At 38.3% G+C, this 14,260-nt stretch overlaps 1 protein-coding gene across 4 annotated transcripts in view; it reads right to left on the bottom strand.

Annotated features, from left to right (window-relative positions):
* Positions 1-14,260, bottom strand: part of pdzd2 (PDZ domain containing 2) — an 84,682-nt gene that overhangs the window by 36,285 nt on the left and 34,137 nt on the right. Inside the window, exon 1 of one of the 4 annotated variants that reach the window (XM_047818665.1) lies at positions 11,682-12,108. The exons of the other annotated variants lie outside the window; for them this stretch is intronic. The gene's annotated coding sequence lies outside the window, so the exon portion shown is untranslated. Of the gene's footprint in view, positions 1-11,681; positions 12,109-14,260 lie in introns of those variants that run through there. 4 annotated transcript variants of the gene reach the window in all.

The raw sequence follows: 14,260 nt of genomic DNA, 5'->3' as shown, positions 1-14,260 counted from the left end.
CGCGGTTGTAGCTGCCTCTCTACATTACTACGATAGAAAAGAGATGTTATTTGTGTAGTAACAGCGTTTCGCTCAGGAGTTATTGACTCGGGAAACTCCAATCTGTGAACGGGTCCTACTTCTTGCCTTATCGTAAGCCTTTCTTCACTTTCTTTCTTTGCTTTTATCCTCCATGTCAATGTTAAAACCGCTTTCTGCTAATGTCACACATGCGCACTGAACACTCTCTCCGCCCATATTGACAAGACCCGCCCCTTTCTGCTCATTGGCTACACGTTAGTTTTGTTTTTGTTTTGTTTGGTGGCCCAACTCGGTTTACTGAAGCATTTCTCAAACAACGGAGACCCCACCTTTAAGTTCATGGCACACTACGGCCAAAGGTTTTGTCAAAACCTAACCAGATGTGATTTCCTCAAGCTGTTATCAAAACATTGGAAGCACACAAGTGTCTAATGCCTTTGTATACTGTAGCTTTAAGATTTTCCTTCACTGGTACTTGAGAGCCCAAACCCTGTTCCAGCATCACTTTGCCCCTTTGCACAAAGAGCTCCATGAAGACATGCTTTTCAAAGTTTAACGTGTAAGAACTTAAGTGTCCTGCACAGAACCCTGAGCTTAACCCAACCAAACACCTTCGGAATGAACTGGGATGCAGTCTACACACCAGACCAGTGTCTGATCTCACTAATGCTCTAAAGCATAAATCCCCACAGCTATGCTTTAATACCTTTTGCAAAGTCTTCCCAGAAGAGTGGAGATTGCTATATAAGGAAAGCAGGACTAAATCTGGAATAGCTCCAAATCTAAAAAATTCCATGAAGTTCTTCTGTCTCAAATTTGATTTAGAGTGAAATATTATGGTCATATTAAATTGTCAGACGGGGCACTAACACTGACTGTTGCTTGATTCTTTATTGTGCGCGATGTATGGAATTAAGTTCAACTACAGAATGGTCCAAAACCTAAGCTCCAATGATCGAATATCATTTAATATCACTCCGAATAAACTTAAATCTGACTACTGAACTTTGAATACAGCCCTATATCTAAAACTAAACAACACGTTAAGTCTGAATCCATGTTAAGAGACAAATGAATGACTATGATCGAATGACTACATAATTAAAGTTAATTATTTAATTATTAACAATAATAAGTGTGATTCTGAGGCCTCATGTTACTGTTATATACCTCCATGTTAAACTCAAGTACCTGATTCTGGCTCTAAATACGTTTACACTCATAATACTGGTGATTACATTCCCAAAGATTACTGTGGGATGATTTTGGATGCATGTCTGAACATCATTCTTTTCTCTAAGATGGCATTCACCTCCTGAAAGAAAAGAATTAAAAGAAGTTCCAAACTTTCCAAAAGTGTTATAAGAGCCTCCAAATACAACTAATGTGCATCATAATCTTACTTATTAATACATAAAGAAAGGAGATTACAAAAAAGGAGCAAGGATGCAATGAAATAAAAGTTTTATAATAGTAAGAGCTGCAGGTCCGCACCACTATTATGCTTAAGACACAGTTATAAGCATGAACTATGTCCAGACTTGTACCTAACTTCTCCATGAAATCTGATAAAGCCCAAACTAAGAAAAGCAAGCTGTGACCTTTGCTCTAGCACACTTTCGGTTTTAGGCTTCTCGTTTCTCTGAAGCTGACTGCCAGTTACAGCAGTTACTGTTACAGCACTGGGGGAAATTCTTGAAGGCCTAACAAGCCTCAACATGCTTTCGGTGGAATGAAGACCAGTGAAAGACAAGTTGCCCATGCTGAGCCTCCATCGCCACAGGCCTCTGTTCGTTATGCATGCCTTGGCCTGAGTCTGATTTTCAAGGTGAGTAAGTGGGACTAGAAGCAAAAATAGTGATCACAACTGGATTTCATTGATGTGTCATATCACAGAGAAGAAACACTTTCTCAAACTGTTAACTTTTAATTATTTGATCAATTCCTCTGGTTTTGATAATAAAAGTCTGGATTTGGCTCCAGTTGGTTTAGAACCTCAGCTCTGGTTGGTTTAGAACCTCAGCTTCAGTTGGTTTAGAACCTCAGCTTCAGTTGGTTTAGAACCTCAGCACTGGTTGGTTTTGAACCTCAGCTTCAGTTGGTTTAGAACCTCAGCTTCAGTTGGTTTAGAACCTCAGCTTCAGTTGGTTTAGAACCTCAGCTCCAGTTGGTTTAGAACCTCAGCTCCAGTTGGTTTAGAACCTCAGCTCCAGTTGGTTTAGAACCTCAGCTCCAGCTGGTTTAGAACCTCACCTCCAGTTGGTTTAGAACCTCACCTCCAGTTGGTTTAGAACCTCAGCTTCAGACTAAATGTGTAGCAGTAACGCATAAATGTAAATAGTTTTCGTCACCAGCTGTTAATTTATCTGAACAGCTAGCTGAAATTCCTTCTACAGCAACTTTATAACTTGATTTATACAGTGTTAAAGCCTTCGTCTAACACAAGTCTGACTCCTTTCTCAGCGATGTACGGATGCAGCAAACTTCCGCAGTGCCGTTCGTGACGTTAATGAATAACTCTGACCAGGTATTGAAGCAGAAAGATTATCATTACAAAGCCTGAGATTTACATGGATTATGCACAACAACAGAAAGTCCTACAGGAATTTCCTTGAAATGTTGTGCTGTTACAAGGACCATGCTTCAATGGCAGCAACGGTAATGAATAAATCAGGAGTAAAAGCAACAGGGCGTGACGTTATGTGGAAATAATAAATAAGGAATAACTTTTCCGGTACTGGCATGCCGCAAACTGTTTAATTCCTCTCATACACTTTCCATTTTAAAACGAATTAAAGAACAAAATGGCATATTTTGCATTAATATTAATGCATTATGCTTTCGTTGTGGAATGTTCCTGTTATCACTTATGTTATAGAAGCTATAAACATTTATATTAATATAACAAAAACCCTTATGCGTGAAGACTTCACAGCTTTATCCTCGACAGTTAAAAAGCCCTAACACTGAAGAATCCTTTCATAAATCTTAAACAAACATCTCACAGAAAATTTCCCCTGTCAAAAGAACTATTTAAATATTTTATGTCAACTGTCCATCTGCGTAAGTATTACTAAGGATACGATGACATGTTAGAATATTTGCATTAATATAAATTTCGTCATCGGGCATCAAGGCAGGATACACCCTGGACGGAGTTCCAACCCATCGCAGGGCACACACACATTCATTCACTCACACACTCACACACTATGGACAATTTTTTCCAGAGATGCCAATCAACCTGCCATGCATGTCTTTGGACCATTGGAGGAAACCGGAGTACCCGGAGGAAACCCCTGAGGCACTGAGAGAACATGCAAACTCCACACACACAAGGCGGAGGCGGGAATCGAACCCCAACCCTGGAGGTGTGAGGCAAACGTGCTAACCACTAAGCCACTGTGCCCCTTGCACACTAATATAATAAAAAATATTTGATCAATATCATATTTCCATTCATTTATTATTTTCAAGAACCTCTAAATGAGCCGGTCCATCTGTACCATACACACATTCCCAATTAGGGGTAATTTAGTGTAACCGATACACCCACCAGCATGCTTCTGGGAGGTGAGAAGAAACCGCAGTACCTGGAGGAAACCTGCACAGCCATGAGGAGAACGTCTGTAAGCTCTACAGATCAGTATTCCCCATAAACCACCCACAGTGCGCCCGGACGGAAATTCCACTCAGAGCAGAAATAATACGTTAGCTCCGATTACTGCATCACGCTTTTCCTGCACCGCTTTAATTCCACTAAAACACGAATATCTTCGACAAAATATATGCAAGATGATTGAATGGAGAGAAAAAAGCACTCTGTCAAAGCACTGGCTCACTGCCTGCCAGATTTTGCAGACTTAAAGTAGACTCTCTCCAGAGTCTGGGCCAAATAGCAAAAAAATCAACATCTGTTGGTCTGCTGCAGTGAGAAATCCACGTTGTCGTGTCGTCCCAGACGGCGTTAGAGAAATCAGAACACTGAACCAGCTCTGGATTGTTCCTGTAAGCAATTCATATGAATTTGATGTGTTTATATGATTAAAGCTGACATTAGGCTATTCACTGAGTACCCGAATAAACCAGATGAATTTTAACGCACTAAAAAAATTATAAACACATGTGGTTCTCTGGCAAGAAAGACATTTGTGTGTACTGTATTTTGCACACAGACTGTTGAATAATATTTCGTTCAATAGAAATGCTTAAAAATGTAGTAATACTAAAACCCTGAACGATAGAAATAAGGAATATTTGCAAGGCTGTAAATACAAACTGTATCAGAAACTAAGCAGCGCTGAAATGAAAAGAGTTTGTCCCACGTCTCTGCAAATGGACCCAGCAGACTCAAATTCCTCCGTTTACCATAATCACATATGAAGCCTGAAGAAATGTACCTCATCTTTACTGGAATAACAGGAACAAGTTAAAAAAGAAATAAAGCCTGATTTTATCAGCTCAATGTGAAAAACTTGAAAAAATAAAATCATGTGAAACTATGCTTTCATTCATAGCAGGTTGTAAAGGTTTGGGATAATCCTAAGCATCTTATAAACGATTAGAAGCAATAAATCTTGCAGAAAAAAAAAAACAAGCAGATTAGCAAACAAATATGAGAACTGTGCAAAAAGTAATGTTCAACTTGTGAAAAGTGTGTCAAAGTGCAACAAACTCGTTCGTTGCGAGATAAATAAAATGCCGCAAAAGTAGAGATCATAATACAAATAAAAACATTGAAATCATCTAAGAGGCTTTTTACACCTGGTCACTTCATGCGTTTTCTGTGATTGGATAGCTATCCGATGGTAAAAAGACCGAATATCTAAATCCGATCTCTCAAACCCCTTCAGGAGGTGGTCTGGGAAGCATTTCAGATGAAACTGGACAGGTGTAAATGCATGTGGTTGTTAAAGCCACATACGTCAGCGCTATACTCCTCCCAAACGGAAGTATGTCACTCGCAGGTGACTCGCGAGTCGTGCATCGCGCCAAAAACAAGTATGTTTTCCCACCAGTGCTGTCTCCGATCTTTCACCCAGGTGAAAATGCAGCAAACAGTAAATGCTGTTTTTTTGTAGCAATCGCATACACCAAAGTGTGTTCCATTTCAATTACCCCGGAAATGAGGTAAAATATATTAGCATTTTGGGCGGGAGTAAAAAGATAGTATTGATATCCGACTCGCAAAGACGCATTAATGTGGCTTAATGTAAATGGAACAGTTTTAACAAATCAGATAGCTATCGGATCAGAGAAAACACATGAAGTGACCAGGTGTAAAAAGGCCCATAGAAAGTATCCAAATATTTGAAGAGCATATGGTGTTCATTAACATTTTAGACTGCACTCGAGCTTAAATGATTTTCAGCAGAGAGCCTCCCTAAGCAGCTGGCTTTATATCTCAAAGCTACTGCGCCTGAATAGATCTGTTTCTCATACTACATATAAATGGTTTACTCTGTGATGACTGTAAAAAAGATGACTTATTTATTTACACGGAATATGCTGTATGTCCATCAACTGCACGTGCATCATAGTCCATGTAAATAAATAAATAATCTTTTTTTTTCCTGATTTTTTACCTTTTAATACATTTGGATTTATTTAAACTAGATTTTGGTTTGTTTCCCAGATTAACAGATATTCCTGTGCCACAGGATTCATCCATTTCTCTTCTACAGCACAACAGCACTCCACCGTCTAAATAAGACCACATGCAGTTAGAATATTTCCACACTTGAAATATTTCATTAGCCTGATTTGCGGTTGTCGTGCCAAAACTATTTTGTGGAATGCAAATTTCTGTGGATATGAAAACAGTGGCCTATTAATAAGAAATAAGATCAATCCAGAAATGAATCTGAATCTGCATCCAAGAAAGCCCACATGGTATTATTGAAGAGCTGTGCTTTAGCTTAATAAGTGCACGATGACTGAACCTGCAGATCGGCATTCTTCTCCTGATGGAGATCAGGTCAGAGAAATACATTTAGGAATGGAAAATAAAGTGAAAAACAAAGCTGTCTGTGTGATCGAAGGAGTCTATGTTACAAGCTATTAAATTTTAGGTAGCATTTGTGCATTTGTGTAGTGTCGGCATCTAATAAGACACATATTTATGTATTTAATGCCACCAAATGACTGAGCTAGACATTTGAAATAGAACTGAACTGTGCTTGTGCTCTAATCTTGGTGTTTTCTTAGATTATTCAAAGTATGGAAAGCGCTGTGTTTAGTTTAAGCAAAGATTTTATTGTGCACCAACAATTTAGTTTAGGCGCCGCTATTGAAGCCCTCTGTACTCTGTATGACCTGATGAGCTAAACGCTTACAATAAACATTCATATTTAGAGGACAAACTCGAATATGTCCTCTAAACATGCATGCTGATATACACATGCATTTCAAACAATGATAAAGCTATGTAAACAATAATATTACATGGATCCTAGGTTAAAGGTGGGGTCTCCGTTGTTTGAAAGCCAATGTTGACAATTGAAATCACCAAAACAAACATGCCCCTAACCCACCCCTGTATTGATAGCTCTGCCCACACATACATACGTAACCCAGGCAACTATTGGAAAGAAATGTGTCTTTATCATAGTTGAAGGGAAGAACAATACAATTGCTGATATACGTTGGCCGCATATTCACAGATTCGAGTTTCCTGAGTCAATAACTCCTGAGCTAAATGATGGGAAACTCCAATCTGTGAATATGCGGCCAACTTCCTGCTCCTTCAGTTCTCTCCAGCGCTGGAAAGCTGATCCTATATTAACACGTCCTACTTCTTGCATTATCGTAAGCCTTTCTTCGCTTCCTTTCTTTGTTTTTATCCTCCATGTCAATGTTAAAACCGCTTTCTGCTAATGTCACACATGCGCACTGAACACTCTCTCCGCCCATATTGACAAGACCCGCCCCTTTCTGCTCATTGGCTACACGTTAGTTTTGTTTTTGTTTTGTTTGTCAGCCCGAATCAGATTCTGAAGCATTTCTCAAACAACGGAGACCCCACCTTTAAGGGTGTCAGACAGAGTCAGACATCATGACTCCAACATCCTGGTGTGCACTATGCATTATTTACTAATTACATTCCTGATTTGCTTTCTTACCTCAAATAGCTGTCAGTATCACAGAGCAAATCTGATATAAACACTGGAAGACAGCAAATCCACTGGAAGACATTCACCCTCACCCAATGTCACCACTAGGTTACAGTTCCACTGTCTGCAATTTGTGGGTCAAGCGATTATATTATCCTCGTGAATTGTTGCCTTGACCCCAATCAAGCCTGACAGATTGGGTCATAAAGAATAAAGAGCTTGCAAGGAAGCTAAGTCAATATAGCAAGAGTGGGACAAATTGTATATATGAGATAAACATCACAGAAAAGAACCGCACTAGTTCAATTCCAAGGAAAATGTTCAGCACATGTCTTCATCTCCTCTTCATCTTTCTTTCCAGTTCAACAAAGCAAAAATCTTATTGATGTTGGAGAATATGCTGAGCTAATGGGGTATTGTGTCTACTAAAGACATTCCAGTGAAATGTCTCAGAGAAACTGAAAGGATAATATCACTCCTCTAGAAGCAGACAGAATGGAAATGTGTGTTCTGAGAATGCTGGCTAGAGCGAAGAGGAACAAGGTTTCATAACACAAACGTTCCTGAGAGCAGACAACCACCCTCCTCCATTACGAAAAAAGAGTTTTATATAAACAAAGCCGTGTGTATTTGTGCTCGATGCGGAGTCTAAACAGCTGACCGATCTGGCAGCTATAAAATACCAGCCAGCATAAGGTTTCTATTATCATATCATGATCTGAATGCAATTAGGCTTTGGCACAAGTCAGACACAGTGTTTCCAAAGAACAGAGCAGATAGAAGGGATGATGAGCTGATGGTTTTTATACTTCAGCTGGGCATTCATGATAAACTCTTTCGGTCCTATATACAGGACCGATATTTTTCCCTATTTATATGTAATAATAATAACAATAACAATAATAATAATAATAATAATAATAATAATAATAATAATAATAATAATAACACCGTACAAATTATGTTTCTTGTAAAGAAAACGATTAGAGTGAAATGTGTGATTAAATGTACTTTTTTAACCTCCCGTGATGGTAAGCTCTCGGAATTGAAACACTGAGCAATTATGAGTAAGAAATAATTCTGGGTGAGTGAATATTTTATCACAATTTTATTAATTGGTGATTCACAAGCAGAGAAACATCAATTATGCATAAACCCGATATAGCGGTTTTAGTATTATTAGATGGTCTAGGCCAATTAACCAGGAGTATTGGCTAAGGATAAAAATGTATATCAACGCAAAACACAGTGCCTCCGATGACAAAACAGTAAAAGCAATGGGGTCAGTCTCAAGTCAACTTTAAATTCAGCCCTATCCACAACCAAATTACAAACATGACAAAATGACAGATCATCCTCTCTGAAATGACTCTAACCACAGATACAGATGGGTTTCCACTGCTAAACCAGTTAGTACTATAAAAAACAACTGAGGGTTGTAGGAAAAAAACACAGAGGACGACATACACATATCTTGTTGCTCTATACTGCAGCGTGACTCAAACAACACTGATGTAAATGTGCTGCCATTGGCTTCTCAATGCCGTATTTAATTTAATGTGGCATTCAGTATGAGTTCTAAATGTATTGAATAGAGCTTCGTGATGATGAGAATGATTTCTGCTGCAGTGAAAATGTTTGGTGGAAAGATCCATCCATTTTTATATGCATTTTAAACATCCACTTAAAATTAATCTAAATGGAAAAGTAGAAATACAATCAATGAATTAATTTTAGTTCAATTGTTATTCAGGAAAGGGGGGGGATACGATATTGAGGTACGAACATGGTAGTATGCTGTATATGTAATGTGTATGTGTATATGTAATGTGTAATATGTATATGTGTAACTATTATGCAGTCAGGTTTCAAAATACACTATATTACTGTGTTAAACTGGACATGGCACATCCTTGTAAGCAACTAACAACCACTTCCTGTGGGTATACAAAATAAATCAGTAGGTCAGTTAACTATTTTGAAATACTATGCTAAACTGTAGTTTATGTTTTTAGACATTGTGGTGTATGATGTTGTGGATTCTGTGCATGGAAACATGCTACAATTCATATAATTCTTTTATTTGGCATAATATTTAGCGGGAATCATGGCCGAACCTATTCCAACTTGATAATGCTCCATAAAGATGATAAAGGTCCATTAAGACATGGTTTGCCAAAACTGAGGGGAAGATCTTAAGTGGCCTGCACGATGCCCTGACCTCAATCCTACTGAACACCTCTGGGATGAATTGGAAAGCAGACGGCACACCAGGTCTCCTGACCTGACGTCAGTGCCAGGTCTCGCTAATGATATATTGACTGAATCCACACAGCCAGAAAGACAGTAAATCCATATTAATGCCTTTGGAAAGAGATGTTCAAAAAGATGGAATGTGTGTCATGGTCAGGTGATCACATAATCTTGGCCATAAAGTGTACCTCCTGTAGTTTTGTACATGTTTCCGTATCGGTCAGGAAACAAAGTTAGCAGGATCGAGAACTATCTTCCCTCAAATCTGAGGTGAGGAAAGTACAGATTGCCATTGTAAACCTCATTAGCAGCTTGTACAGGGCATTAAGGGCTTCTAAAATAACAATTTTACTCACCAACTCACCAAGAAGCTTTATCACTTTACGCAACTACAACAACAACAATAATAAAATTAAAAGTAATGAGATGCAGTTCTTTTTTAATCCACAAAAAAAATCAATAACAGGGATAAAAAAGTATGAATAAATGAAAGATGCAACACAAAAAAGACACACAAAAAGCACAACTGAGCTATTCTAATGAAAGTGCTCGTTTCTAATGACTTGTTTGCGGTGAGGAACGTAGAGTATCCCGCTTTGTCTAGTGCTTCAGTGGAGCTAATGTGACTCAGAGATAAGTAGATTTATCATCTCCACTTACTCACCACTTCATCTCCATCAGAAATACAGCACCTCCCATTGCACAGCAACATTCAATGCAAGGTGGTGTTTGCTTTAGTGTGTTTTCTCTGTTTAAGAATGTAAAATTCGCAATGATAGCAATCCTGTGATAATCGAGCGCTATGATAAACAGTGACCCTATAATGTTAAGGACTCTTTATACATACTATAGTTTGAAAGTAGTGACGTAAATAACCGTATAAGCTGTTACATTATGAAGTTAACTTGATGCTACAAATTCTTCAAGTGAATTGTTTATTAATGTAAGATTTTTAGGAATCTTATAAGACTCAGGATATCCTAGCAGGACCAGGCTTATAATCCTCATCACTATTCAATTCAATTCAATTCAATTCGAGTTTATTTGTATGGCACTTTTTACAAATGACGTCGTCTCAAAGCAGCTTTACAAAACATAAACATCAAGCAAAAGGTTATTATAAAGAATAATCTAAAGGTTAATATAATACAAAATTCAAGATTAATATTAGATGTGTTTAAATGTGTTTGTATTTATCTCCGGTGTGCAAGTCTGTGGTGACTCAAGTGACTGTGGCTCGAAAAAAACTACCTTGAACGGTAAAGGAAGGAACCTTGTGAGGAACCAGACTCAAAGGGAATCCCATCATCATATGGGCGACGCTGGAGTTTGTGATTATAAACATACAGACATTTCACCATCACACTCTTACGAGCATCTTAAACATCCGATTCCAGATTTAGTCCGCCATTTGCTGTTATAATAACCTCCCGTCTTCTCAAAAGGCTTTCCACTAGATTTTAGATAGCTACAAGTGCCTTATCAGACACTGATGTGGGTTGAGGAGGCGTGGTGGTCCACCCTAAAGGTCTTTGGAGGGTATGAGTTCATTGTTCGACGCAGGACATTCTAGTATTTATACACTAATCTTAACAATCTATGTCTTTATAGACCTCAATTTGTGCACGGGGCATAGTGATGTTGGAACGAGTTTGGGCCTCTTAGTTCCAGTGAAGGGAAATTATAACAATACAAACAAACACATCATCTACTATTGTGTGCACGTACTTCTGGCCATATACCATAGTCTAAGTTTTCTTTTAAGTTCACTAGTCACTCGATATTACATTTTAACATCATCGAGTTACAGAGTTATGAGGTTAGTTTTAATTTGGCTTTTCTTGAGTGTAAGAAATAAAGTTATTCCACCGAGCATCCCAGACAGATCCAGGGACTATTAGTAAGGATTATCTTACCTTTGGGTGAATCAGCATAGAACTTTCCAGAAAAAATACATTATAACTCACAACCTGTTTGAGGTTAAATGTTTAGGATAAGTGTTGAATACACCGTGTGTGGGAAAAAGTGGATATATTTTCATTTTATCTTCAGAATTGGCAGAACTCTAGGTATAAAAACGAATAAAAAAACGAGTTATATACCGATATATACTCAAATATACTAGTTTATGTTGCTATGGAAACCACACACTGCAACAAGGTGCTAGATTTTTACTGTAATAGACCTTTTTATATCGATTTTATCCAATGAGAAGAAATTATAATGAATCCCTTTTTTAAACCTGTTCGGATTTTTTTCACAAAATTAGTTTAAAACTCGACATTATTTTTGTACCTGAAGTGTTGTTTACTTCAGCGTCATCTTCAGAGCTGCTTCACTGACAGGACTTCACGAGCGCTCGGGGCGCGCGCGCGAGCTCTCTAATCGGCTTGCCTTAATCACGCGCGAGCTTGAGAAATCCGGTACTTTCGCTTAGAAAAAAATTAAATAAACAAAAAATAAAAATTCATCTCCATTTCAACTCCATTCTTAGTGTGTTTACTTCGCCTAGCAGCTTCTCTGTGCAATGCACACGTCCGGTGCTTTTCCTTAGGCGGTGTTTACACGTCCTGCCAGACATTTAGACTTATGTGAATCGTTATTAAAGCTTAAAATCCCTCGTTTTCTGACCTCGCCATTGCATCTGCAAAGTTCTATCTCTCTCTCTCTCTCTCTCTCTCTCTCTCTCTCTCTCTCTCTCTCTCTCTATCTCTCTCTCTCTCTCACACACACACACACACACACACGCACGCACGCACGCACGCGCACACACACAGAGCTTTATGTGAACTGGCAAAGTCGGATTATTTTTCGCTTTTATCCCTCCCCTTTCCCTCTGGCGATGAAGATACACATAACAGACAGCAGTCCGTTAAGGACCAAGACTTCAGCATGACAGAAAAAAATCTGCTGCATGAACTTCAGTCAGTTACAGGGGGAAAAAAACAAGGCACGTGCGCTAACTCCTACTGTTTCCATGCAAAACAACTTTCTTTAACATCTTGACTACTTCACTTCACTCCCTAAAATCTATGAGTACCATGTGATCTAGCACTCTGAGAGAACCCTGATATAAATATGCGCCCAGTCTTAATTTGGTCTTTTGTATCAGATGTGCCAATAACATCCCAAAACAATGGATCATAAAGTTTAAGTAATCGTGTTATACTGAGCAGGACGAAGGTACGCTCCCTGGATGGGATGCTTTTCCATCTCAGAACACCATGCACACACACTTAAGAAAGGTTCACCGTTAATCCACCTATTGAATCAGATAGAAATGCACAAGGAGACAGGAAGAAAATGGAAAACTCCATACAGAGACCTTCAACGGGCCTATGCACTGATGTATTGTATCCGGTGAACACCCAGTGTTAGTTTACATTTATGACACTGATCAGGTCTGGGAACACAGCCTGTAGTACCAGTTCAAAAGTGTCAGACCTCACACCAAACTTGAATGAAATGAATGAAAATGGGAACTTGAGACTTCTATTTTAAAAGTAAAGTACGGCAGGGTGCCAGTATTTTTAGTGATCACCCTGAAATTTTCATAATGTATAATTCTCAGAGCTACTGATAAAAATGTGCATTCCAAACAGTGCTGATAAATATACACAAATCATAAATCAGTATTTTTCCCCCTGAGAATCGAGCCATGTGTGAGGGATAGAGTGAACAGGAGTGAGAATAAACACTCAGAACCCAGATTTATCCACAAACAGGTCCTGGAAGGGAAACAAATCAAAGCAGTTCCAGATTTGCTGGAAGATGTGACATGCATTTTATACTGGTGATGTGAAAAAGAAGAAGTTTCCAAAGAATGCCTGATGTGTTTATGATAGAGGTAGTTTAAAAGCAGACAGGGTTGAAGATATTATTATCAAACCAAGCATCAAATCTTGAATACGATCAAGCTTGCAACAAGAACTTCTCTCTAACTGATTAGAGGACAAAGTCCTTCTGCAGGTTTAGTTCTCAGGAAAAATAGTTCTCTAGATAGGACAAATAAATCATACAAAAGTGTATCTTCCATATGCAGCACCTGAATTTCCACTAACTGGTTGTGTCCTGCCAAAGTCTCCTTTCATTACGGAGGACATCCGGTCTCCAGCGTCTGTCTGGGCACACATTCTTCACATAACTCTGTGGAATTTTAGTGGCAAAATGTCCTAACAGACACTAACATCATTCACAACCAATGCCCTCTGCACATAATTTGGGAGGCAGTGTGTAAAAAAAGAAAACATATGGCCAAAATGGTATTAGCACAGCAGCAGCAGTAAACAGACAGTACCTGTGTTTGATAATGTACTTAACATCATCATCGACACTATCTACAGGATTCTTTTGTACGTAACCTTCGGATTCAGACGTCGTTAAAAACAAGATTATCGACTGCTCGGTTTCTGTGGATTCTACCGTTGATGCTGATGTCTCTCAAACCAAAGAAGTAAATGATAGTTAAAGCAGACCAACATAATGCTGAAACATCAAATCAAAGCCTATAATCTATAATGTGTCATAATCAGCTGTTCAGCAAATTACCAATCAGCAGACACACTCCCGAGAAATAACACAGAATACGACTGGGTTTTTAAAACATAAATAGACGAATATACAGTGTGTGTGTGTGTGTGTATATATATATATATATATATATATATATATATATATATATATAATGAAAATGAGTGAGTGAGTGAGTGGGTGCGTGAGCGAGAACACACACAAATAAATAAATAAATAAATAAATAAATAAATAAATAAATAAATAAATAAATAAATAAAGCCAATCTCCGTAATTATTAAACATTTAGCAACTTTCTTTTTTTTTTTTTCTTTTTTCTGCCTCTTTTTTTTACAACAGGGGA

The sequence above is a fragment of the Tachysurus fulvidraco genome, chromosome 9 (genome assembly GCF_022655615.1).
Source record: "Tachysurus fulvidraco isolate hzauxx_2018 chromosome 9, HZAU_PFXX_2.0, whole genome shotgun sequence".
NCBI lineage: Eukaryota > Metazoa > Chordata > Actinopteri > Siluriformes > Bagridae > Tachysurus > Tachysurus fulvidraco.
This window is presented reverse-complemented; position numbering and strand designations above follow the sequence as displayed.